This window comes from Rhinopithecus bieti, unplaced genomic scaffold (genome assembly GCF_001698545.2).
Source record: "Rhinopithecus bieti isolate Rb0 unplaced genomic scaffold, ASM169854v2 scaffold_6776, whole genome shotgun sequence".
NCBI lineage: Eukaryota > Metazoa > Chordata > Mammalia > Primates > Cercopithecidae > Rhinopithecus > Rhinopithecus bieti.
This window is the reverse complement of record NW_016805299.1, coordinates 1685707-1696899: the sequence shown is the minus strand read 5'-3', so window position 1 is coordinate 1696899 and position 11193 is coordinate 1685707.

Genomic DNA, 11193 nt, shown 5'->3' with positions numbered 1-11193 from the left:
CTTCCATGTTTCCGTCTCTGTTCGGCAAGACTCTTGGGTTGCAAGTGGTAGAAACCCAGCTTGAAATAACTTCAGGAAAAAAAAAGAAACGGCACTGATGCAAAGAACCTTGAAGTTTTGAGCTCGTAGCATTTACCTTTTTCTGTTCAGATGATCTGAGTTTTGAATAGTTACCCACATCTATCGGGTGGTGGTCTGGCCTCTTCTGCCATCGCTCCTCCTGTCTCCACCCTGCTCCGTGCGCAGGGGTCTCCCGTGCCTCTGCCCGGTGATTGGGTTTGATTAGCAGAGAGCCCAGGAACAGGAGGACATGAGGGAAGGCCTCACAGTTACCAGCCCAACGCTTCTCCCACCCCCTGATACTCCATCCCTTGCCTCTCCCTACATCTGCTCCCACTCACAGTCCTTTAATTTTATTTTTTTCTTTGAGATGGAGTTTTGCTCTGTTGCCCAGGCTGGAGTGCAATGGCACGATCTCTGGTTACTGCAGTCTCTGTCTCCAGGTTCAAGTGATTCTCCTGCTTCAGACTCCTGAGTGGCTGGGATTACAGGCACCTGCCACCACGCCTGGCTAATTTTTATACTTTTAGTAGAGACAGGGTTTCACCATGTTGGCCAGGCTGATCTCGAACTCCTGACCTCAAGTGTCTGCCCGCCTTGGCCTCCCAAAGTGCTGGGATTACAGGGCTGAGCCACCGCGCCTGGCTTGTCCACCCTCTTCTTGGGTCTCTCGGTTCCTTCCCCTCCCCAGAAACAACAGTGTCCCAGGCTCTGACATCTGTCTGCCCAGAAATACGATCCCATGTTGTTTTATTTTTTCAATTATCAATAACTTGTGAGCGGAGAGGCTCCAAGCCAGGGATGTGAAGAATGTGACTCGCACATCAGGTCCCATGGAGACCAGGTTCAGCATGTTTTTCTTCTTGTCCCGTTGCATTCCCACAAAAGCCCTGTTTTCAGTGGGTAGAGTCCAGAGCCATGGTTTTCTGGGAGGGATGAGGTCTTGCACTGAGGCCGTGACTAACTGGCACTTGGCCATCGGTGGGACTTCTGTCAACAGTAAATGGCTTTAGCAAGACCCAGGCATTGGCACTTCCTGATCTGAGGGGTTCAGATGTGTGCTGGCCAATCTGGGAAAACTCGCAGGGCTAGGAATCCCAGCTGGGACCACACCTTAGGGCAGGTGGGCTGACCTTGGCCCTTTTGCTGTTTTGGGTCCTGCTCAGCTGAGAGGGCCACTTTTCCCAAAGCAGCCAATGTATAATTTTCATGAGCCCTAAACACCTGGTGGTTTTTCTCCCATGAGGCTATTTCCTCCTGGGGCTACAGGATAGGTTTTCTGGGCTCTAATCCCAGCTCTGCCATTTCCTAGTTGGGAGACATTGGGTACTCTTTTTTCTTTTCTTTTCTTTCTTTTTTTAAAGACAGACCTTTTTCTGTCGTGCAGGTTGGAGTGCAATGGCACAATCACAGCTCACTGCAACCTCAAACTCCTGGGCTCAAGTGATCCTCCCACCTCAGCCTCCTGAGTAGTTGGGATCACAGGCATGCACCACCACGCCCAGCTGATTTTTTTTTTTTTTAAGAGACAGGGTCTCACTATGTTGCCCAGTTTGGTCTTGAATTCCTGGGCTCAAAAGTGCACCTGCCTCAGCCTCTCAAAGTGCTGGGATTACAGGCGTGAGCCACTGCACTCAGCTTTAACATTTTTAAAAAGAGACAGGGTCTTGCTATGTTGCCCAGGCTGGTCTCAAACTCCTGGCCTCAAGCGATCCTCCAGCCTCCACCTCCCAAAGTGCTGGGATTACAGGGGTGATCCACCACACCTGGCCTGAGTACGTTTTTTTTTTTAACCTTTCTGTGCCTTAATTTCCTCATCTGTGAAATGGGGATAACAGATCCTGCCTCATGGGGTTGCTGTGGGAGTTAAAAGGAGCAAGTGAATGTTAGCACAAGGCTTGGCAGTAAGTGCTCAGAAATATTAGCTATTTTTCTTAGGATGAAAACTAACATTTAATCACATGCCGGCTTACTATATTCACAGTTGCATTTTATCTCGTTGTGAGTTAGGCCCACATAGCCCCACTCTGCAGATGCAGAAACGGAGGCTCAGAGTGGAGATGGGACTTGTTCAAGGTCATTCAGTTGGTATACTGCAGAACTTCCGACAGCCAGCTTTGCAGGCAGTGACCTCAGCCAGCCCTGCGACTGAAGTACACCTTTCTGGCTAATTTGTTTCTCTACTGATTTTGATTTGCATCTTTGTATTTGAGATCTCTCTGGGCTTTTGCTTGTTGGAACCAGATTTCTTGTTTTCATTTGTAAACATCTCGAGGACAAGAGCCATATCTGAGATACCCAAGAGGCTGTGTGAGAGTTTCTGAAACTTGCTTTATCCTGGGAAAGTTGCCTGAAGTGTTTGTTCAAAGAAGAGATTCTCTGGCAGTTTGACGGGGGGTCTGACTCAGGAACAACAAGGGTGGGGCCCTGGAATCTGATTTTTTTTAACCCTGTGACTCTGAGAATTTATTTATTTTTTGCACGACTTGAAATTCTTAGGCTAACGTGTTTGGAAACTTTTGCTGCATGGAACTAGCATGTCCTTTGCTGTTGAAGAAGAGGATGGCAGCAAACAGAGGAGCTTCCAGGATCCAGCCTTTTCCTTCGACACGTGTTTTTCTTGCCTCAAGTCTTTATGCTGCCCTTGAGGGTCACTGTGTGCCCAGACCAGAGCTGGGCAGGGGCGAGGGGAGTAATAGGAAGGTCAACGTTGTCCCTGCACTCCCAGAGTTTACAGTCTAATTGGATTGACAAGACACCTTCAGCAAGTCATGAGAAATGCATTCAGAAATTGTGGATTGGGGTCCGTTGGGCAAGCATTTCTGGGGCATGCACAATGTGTGGAGTGCCAGGCGTGTAGGTGGTAGAGATTATGAAGCCCTGGATGCCCAGTAATAGACAGACCTTGGTTTTTGCCATCTGTGGCCCACAGCTGGGCGGGGATCCTGAGACAAACACCTCAGGCATGGAACAGAACTGTCGAGAGTTTTTTTTGGCTTTTTATTCTGTGAGATGGAGTCTTGCTCTGTTGCCCAGGCTGGAGTGCAGTGGTGCGATCTTGGCTCACTGAAACCTCCACCTCCCAGGTTCAAGCAATTATTCTGCCTCAGCCTCCCAAGTAGTTGGGATTGCAGGCATGTGCCACCACACTTGGCTAATTTTTTTTTTTTTTTTTTTTTTTTTTGAGACAGAGTCTCATTCTGTCACCCAGGCTGGAGTGCAGTGGTGCAATCTCGGCTCACTGCAACCTCTGCCTCCTGGGTTCAAGTGATTCCGCTGCCTCAGCTTCTCTAGTAGCTGGGACTACAGGCATGTGCCACCATGCCCAGCTAATTTTTGTATTTTTAGTAGAGATGGGGTTTCTCCATGTTTGCCAGGATGGTCTTGATCTCTTGACCTTGTGATTCACTCGCCTCGGCCTCCCAAAGTGCTGGGATTACAGGTGTGAGCCACCGCATCTGGCCCATTTTTGTGTTTTTAATAGAGGTGGGGTTTCACTACATTGGCCAGGTTGGTCTTGAACTCCTGGCCTCAAGTGATCCAGCTGCCTCAGCCTCCCAAAGTGCTAGGATTACAGGCATGAGCCACCATGCTCGGCCTCTTTTTTTTTTTTTTTTTTTTTTTTTTTTTGGGATTTTCCCCAAAAAAAAAAATTTTTTTTTTTTTTGAGCGCAGTATCACCCATAAAATTTCTTTGTTTTGTTCCAGATATAAATAATAAATGTTCATGTTAAAAGGTTCAGGGCTCATGCCTGTAATCCTAACACTTTAGAAGGCCTAGGTGGGAGGATGACCTGAGCCCAGGAGCTTGAGACCAGACTGGGCAACATGGCGAGACGCCCATCTCTACAAAAAAAAAAAAAAATAGCTGGGCATGGTGGCACATGCCTGTAGTCCCAGCTACTCAGGAGGCTGAGGTAGGAGGATCACTTGAGCCCAGGAGGTCAGGACTGCAGTAAGCTGTGATTGTGCCACCTTACTCCAGCCTTGGCAATAGAACAAGACCCTGTCTCAAAAAAAGATAAAAATACTGGGAAGCTTAGGTGGGTGGATCACTTGAGGTCAGGAGTTCAAGACCAGCCTGGCCAACATGGCAAAACCCCGTCTCTACTAAAAATACAAAAATGAGCCAGGTGTAGTGGCAGGCACCTGTAATCCCAGCTACTTGGGAGGCTGAGGCAGGAGAATCGCTTGAACCCAGGAGGTGGAGGTTGTGTGAGCTGAGATCACACCACTGCACTGTAGCCTGGGTGACAGAGCAAGACTTTATTTCAAAAATAAAATAAAAATAAAATAAAATAAAATAAAATAGTAAAAAAATGAAGATTCAAGTAATATAGAAAAGAATAAAGAGGAAAGTAAAAGTCACCTGAAATTTACCACCTAGAGATAATTATAGATACAGCTTGGGAGGCCATCTTTCCATAAGGTCTGCTGTGGTTCATTCTGATATAAAAATATACACTGTATCACTTCATTGTACATGAAATGTTTCACAGACGGCTCTTTTAATTATTTTCCTCTCCTTTGCTTTCATTTTTATTTTTGTGTATCCCTCCCTGCTAAAAGCAACCTATGTTGACAGTTTGGAGTATGTCCCTCCACATCTTTCTCAAATACATTTCATACACATTTTTTGTTTTGTTTTAACAGAGAATAATATTCAGCTCTCTGCCCTGTGATTCAAGGAGCTGGCCCATTTAGGGCGACATCCCAGACCTACTAAATCAAAATCTTTGGGGCTGGGTGCTGTGGCTCATGCCTGTAATCCCAGCACTTTGGGAGGCTAAGATGGGAGGATTGCTTGAGCCCAGGAGTTCAAGACCAGCCTGGGGAACATAGCAAGACTCCATCTCTAAAATTAAAAAAAAATGGAAAAAAAAAGAAAGTAAAAATTTTTTGAGTGTAGACTCAGGAATCTGTATTTCCAATCCCTGGTCCAGGGCATTCTGATGGCTCCAGTGAGTAGGAAAGGCCAGCCAGTGAAGGCTCACATTGCTGTGGGTGGCAGAAGAGGACAGCAGGAGATTCTGACAAGGAAGATCTTAAAGACAGCAGCAGCTTGACAAATGGAGGTTTCCAGGTAGAGACAGCAGCTTGTACAAAGGCACAGAGGTGAGACACTTCCGGGTATGTTCTAGAGATGACAAATAGAGTGGGTGAGGCCTGGGTATGGAGGGGCTGTGCAAGATGAGGCCGGAAAGATTCAAACCGAGGAGGGCTTTGAGTGCTAGGCTAAGGCATCGAAATTTACTCTCACCTCCGGCATTTGCAAAATAGTGGTACACGAGGTAATTGTAGGTGATATGGTACACGTAGGGAGAACATTCTCTTTTTAGTGCCTTCTCAAGTGCTCACATCGGGGAGAAAGTTTTGGTTAGTTGCTAGTCTATCTTTAACACCCCTCTGAACACTGCCTAATTTCCTTTTAACATAGAAAAACCCTCCTTAGGCTTAGGGCCTTAGTGTGAAACAAGAATAAGTGTGAACGCTTCATTTCCATGTTTTAATGATTGCTTGCTATTTATGGCAAAGGATACTGGTTTTCTTTTTCTTTTTTTGAGACAGAGTCTCACTCCGTCACCCAGGCTGAAGTGCGGTGGCACGATCTCGGCTCACTGCAACCTCCACCTCCCGGATTCAGGCGATTTTTGTTCCTCAGCCACCCGAGTAGTTGGGATTACAGGCACTTGCCACCATGCCTGGCTAATTTTTGTATTTTTAATAGGGATGGGGGGTCTTACCGTGTTGGCCAGGCTGGTCTTGAACCCCTGGCCTCAAGTGATCCTCCTGCCTGGCCTCCCAAATTGCTGAGATTACAGGCGCGAGCCACTGTGCCTGGCCAGGATACTGTTCTTTTGTGTATTAAAATTATGTAAAGTTTTTCTTTTTCTTTTTTTTTTTTTGAGATGGAGTTTTGCTCGTTGCCCAGGCTGGAGTGCAGTGGTGTGATCTCGGCTCACCGCAACCTCTGCCTCCCGGGTTCAAGCGATTCTCCTGCCACAGCCTCCTGAGTAGCCAGGATTACAGCCATGTGCCATCACGCCCAGCTAATTTTGTAGTTTTAGTAGAGACATGGTTTCTCCATGTTGGTCAGGCTGGTCTTGAACTCCTGACCTCAGGTGATCTGCCCACCTCGGCCTCCCAAAGTGCTGAAATTACAGGCATGAGCCACCGCGCCCGACCAAAACTTTTCTTTTTAAAATAAGTTTAATTTTAAAAAAGTCAGTTGACAGGAGCAAAACTGCTAAGTAAATAATGCTACAGGCAGTGGTGCTCAAATATGGGAAAACAATATGCAGGTGATACCAGATTCTTGCCTTTGGGAAATGCAGACCCAGGTCTTTAGACTTTAGAGCTCGTTGGCAATGGGGAGGTGTTTCGGGCAGAAGGAATAGCATCCATGGGGTGTTGGCTAGTGTTGAACAACCGGCTGAGAAAGCAAAATAAAACAAACATACACCAAATCTGATGATCTGTTTCCATGATGCGAATACCCCCAGCTGGGCCAAATTGACATCACTGAACACAGCGGAAAGAGATGACTGCAGTTTTCTCTCCTGGGAGCTTCAACACAGTACAGGCTGACAAAAGCGGGCAGGGAGTAAGGGCAGGTGGTGAGAAGGCTCTCTATGCCCGAGAAAGGAATGGGAAGGTAAGGCTGCCTTAGAGAGTGGGGTTGAGTTGTCCATGCCCTTGAATACCAGGATGAGGGCTAAAGGGTCAAATGGAATGGGTGACTTCATACGCAGAAGTTTTTACAAGAGGAGAGAACTCAGTTTGGCTAAGAGGAGTGGGGGCCTCATACTGGTAATCACATAACAGCGATTGTTCAGTCATACGGAATGCTTTCCGGGTGCTGGGCACTGTTCATTTTTTATTTTTATTTTTTGAGGCAGGGTCTCGCTCTGTCACCCAGGCTGGAGTGCAGTGGCGCAATCTTGGCTCACTGCAACCTCTGTGTCCCGGGTTCAAGCGATTTTTCTGCCTCAGCCTCCCCAGTAGCTTGGGTTACAGTCATGTGCCACCACACCCGGCTAATTTTTATATTTTTGGTAGAGATGAGGTTTCGCCATGTTGGCCAGGCTGGTCTTGAACTCCTGACCGCAAATGATTCACCTGCTTCAGCCTCCCAAAGTGTTGGAATTGCAGATGTGATCCATCACACCTGGCCGCTTGCAGGGTGTTGGACACTATGGATGTTACCTCATTCATTCTCCTAACAACCCAAAGAAGAGGAAACTAAGGCAGAGAAGCAAGCTGCCCAAGGTCATATGGCTGGTAAATGGCAGAACTAGGCTCAAACCCAGGTACTCTGGCTCTAGAGTCTGTTCCTAACCGCTGTGCTCCAGCCCCACGGAACCTTAGTCTCTTCATCTGCAAAATGAGCACCGAGGTGACAAGGCCAATGGGCAGAGGGTTGGAGTTACCCAGAACAACAACAACAACAACAACAAAAGTAATAGTAACACATATTTAGTCAAGGCTTAGATTCTGGTATCATGGGGATCTGGGTTCAAATCCTAACTCTGCCTTAGCTGATTAGGTTCCCTATCCTCTTAAAGCCTTGGCTTCCTTATCTGTAAAATGGGGATATCAAGAAGCTGTTAGATGTTTGTTTGTTTTTTTTTTTTGAGATGGAGTCTCGCTCAGTCACCCAGGCTGGAGTGCAGTGGTGCGATCTCAGCTCACTGCAAGCTCCGCCTCCCGGGTTCACGCCATTCTCCCGCCTCAGCCTCCCGAGTAGCTGGGACTACAGGCGCCCGCCACCTCGCCCGGCTAGTTTTTTGTATTTTAGTAGAGACGGGGTTTCACCATGTTAGCCAGGATGGTCTTGATCTCCTGACCTCATGATCCACCCGCCTCAGCCTCCCAAAGTGCTGGGATTACAGGCTTGAGCCACCGCGCCCGGCCGCTGTTAGATGTTAAATGAGAAAATGGATGAGAAAATTGCATGGACTGTCCATAAAGTTGAAAAGATAGCAGGGGTGGGAAGGAGAACAGTCCAAGTCTGAACACACGTGGGCCTGGGGCATTGTCTGGACTGAAGCACAAGGGTCAGTTGAATTGCCAAAGAGCTCTGAGATTGGCTGAAGGGACACTCGTCTTGTGCTGGCTGCTAAGACCAAGGGGAAGCCTGTGCCTTGCCAGAATTTTAGCCTTGCAAACAGCTGCTCACCCAGTAGGAGAGAATTGTGATAAAACTCACAGCCACCATTTATTGAATATCTACCCTGCCCCGGGACACAGTGGACGATTTTAAAGAATTTGCTAAGGAAACACAGCGACATCTGTCGGACACCTTGCAAACTACCAGCTCAGGACAGTTACATTTGAATGTTAGATGGAGAAACCTTCCTTTCCACAATGACATGATTTTGTGAAGCTGAGTGTATGGCAGTCGTCATGATCAAAAGCAAGAGCCATGCAAAAGTTACTGTGTAACAGGAAATGAGAGTGATAGCGACCAATCTAATTTCAAGGTTTGAGTAGCTGTGGACAGCCCAACAAACAGCACACGTCTACCGTTAGTACATCCTTACAGGAAGTTAAGAATGAGTGAAAACAACAACAACAACAACAAAAATATATATATATATATTTTAAATTTATGTGCATTATTTTTTCCAAGCAGCTGCTAAGTTGTTAGGACATACTTAGTAGTTATCTTGGCCTACATACTGCACTTACTAAACATAACTGTTCATTTTCTAATTTTTAATTTTCAAATTTTTTTGAGATGGAGTCTTACTCTATCACCCAGGCTGGAGTGCAGCGGCATGATCTCTGCTCACTGCAACCTCCGCCTCCCGGGTTCAAGCTAGCCTCCTGCCTCAGCCTCCCGAATAGCTGGGATGACAGGTGTGCACCACCCCACCCAGCTAATTTTTGTATTTTCAGTAGAGATGGGGTTTCACCATGTTGGCCAGGCTGATCTGGAACTCCTGACTTCAGGTGATCCACCTGCCTCGGCCTCCCAAAGTGCTGGGATTACAGGTGTGAGCCGCCACGTTCGGCCGTTTCTTTTCTTTTCTTTTTCTTTTTCTTTTTTTTTTTGAGACCGAGTTTCTCTCTGTCACCCAGGCTGCAGTGTAGTGTCATGATCTCAGCTCACTGCAACCTCCACCTCCTGGGTTCAAGCGATTCTCCTGCCTCAGCCTTTCTGAGTAGCTGGGATTATAGATGCCCACTGACAAGCCTGGCTAATTTTTTGTATTTTTAGTAGAGACAGGTTTTCACCATGTTGGCCAGGCTGGTCTCGAACTCCTGACCTCAAGTGATCCGCCCACTTCGGTCTCCCAAAGTGCTGGGATTACAAGCGTGAGCCACCGCGCCTGGCCACTGTTCGTTTTTTTCTCAGTGATTCTCTAGTCCATTGCCTTAACCACTCACCATGACTACAGCTCTTATTTGCAGTAACTCTCAAGAATGCAAATGCCATTCCTGACCTTGAGTTAATTCAGCTTTGTCCCCTGAGTGTGGGGGAAGGGCAGGCGGGGGGCTGGAACTTTCTGCTTGTGTACCTATCTCTTTAGACTCTCTGGAGGCTCCTGCCCAACCTCTGTCATTCCCTCTCCAACCAAATCCACCTGCCATCCCAGACTCAAATACTCAGCCACCTAACTGCCTGAGGACGCAGCAGTTAATGAGTTTACATGCTGGGGGCAGGAGTCAGGCCCCATCCTCCTTGGTTCCTCTGGCTCCCTGAAAAGGGAAAGTCACCAAGAGGTGGCTGCAGGCAGCAAGGAGAGTAAGCAGGAGAACCCCAGAGCCACAAAGGGGCAGCGCATAGCATGTTCCCTGTTCAGTCTGCACTTGAGAATGCTGTTCCCAGCAGGAAGCTGCCCAATCTCAAAGCAACCTGCACGGGGGGTTACAAAAAAATGCACTTGGCCGAGAGCGGTGGCGCACGCCTGTAATCCCAGCACTTTGGGAGGCCGAGGCGGGCAGATCACTTGAGGCCAGGAGTTTAAGACCAGCCTGGCCAACATGGTGAAACCCCGTCTCTACCAAAAATACAAAAATTAGCTGTGTGTGGTGGCGTGTGCCTGTAATCCCAGCTACTCAGGAGGCTGAGGTAGGAGGATTGCTTGAACCCAGGAGGCAGAGGTTACAGTGAGCCGAGATCGCATGACTGTACTCCAGCCTGGGCGACAGAGTGAGGCTCTGACTCAAAAATAAAAATAAAACATAAATGCCTGGAGGAAAGAGGGTACCACTCTCCTTAAGGCGGGGCTGCCAACTTGTCCTGCACAGCCAGCTGCCTGGCTCAGGGGAACTTAAAGCCTAGCTCTGAGGGACTCTGAGTCGTCATTTAACCTCTCCGAGCCTCTTTCCTCCCCTGCAGAAGGAGGATTATAACAGTTCCTAATTCATGAGTTGCTCATGGAGTGAAATACATTACTGGCCAGGTGAGACGGCTCCTGCCTGTAATCACAACACTTTGGGAGGCTAAGGTGAAAGGATTACTTGAGCCCAGGAGTTCGAGACCAGCCTGGGCAACAAAGCAAGACCCCCCCCCCCCCATCTCTATGAAAAGTAAATAAATAGGCAGGGTGTGTGACTCACCCCTGTAATCCTAGCACTTTGGGAGGACGAGGTGGGCAGATGGCTTGGGCTCACGCGTTTGAGACCAGCCTGGGCAACATGTCAAAACCTTGTCTCTACAAAAAAAAAAAAAATAATACAAAAATTAGCCAGGCATGGTGGCAAGTGCTTGTAGTCCCAGCTACTGGAGAGGCTGAGGTGGGAGGATCACGGGAGCCCCAGAAGTGGAGGTTGCAGTTTGCCAAGATTGTGCCACTGCACTCCAGCCTGGGCGACGGAAGGAGACCCTGTCTCAAAAAACAAACAAAAAAGATAAATATATAAATGAAGCTGGGCATGATGGTGCATACCTGTAGTCCCAGCTACCTGGGATGCTGAGGTGGGAGGATTGCTTGAGGTCAGGAGTTCTAGGCTGAAGTGAGCTATGATCGTGCCACTGCACTCCAGCCTGGGTGACAGAGTGAGACTCTGGCTCTTAAAAAAAAAAAAAGATGAAACAGGTGAAGTTATTTTCTTTAATTTTAAAATAAAGAGTTATTTTTATAAATAAAATTTTAATTAATTTAAACCAAAATATTTTACACT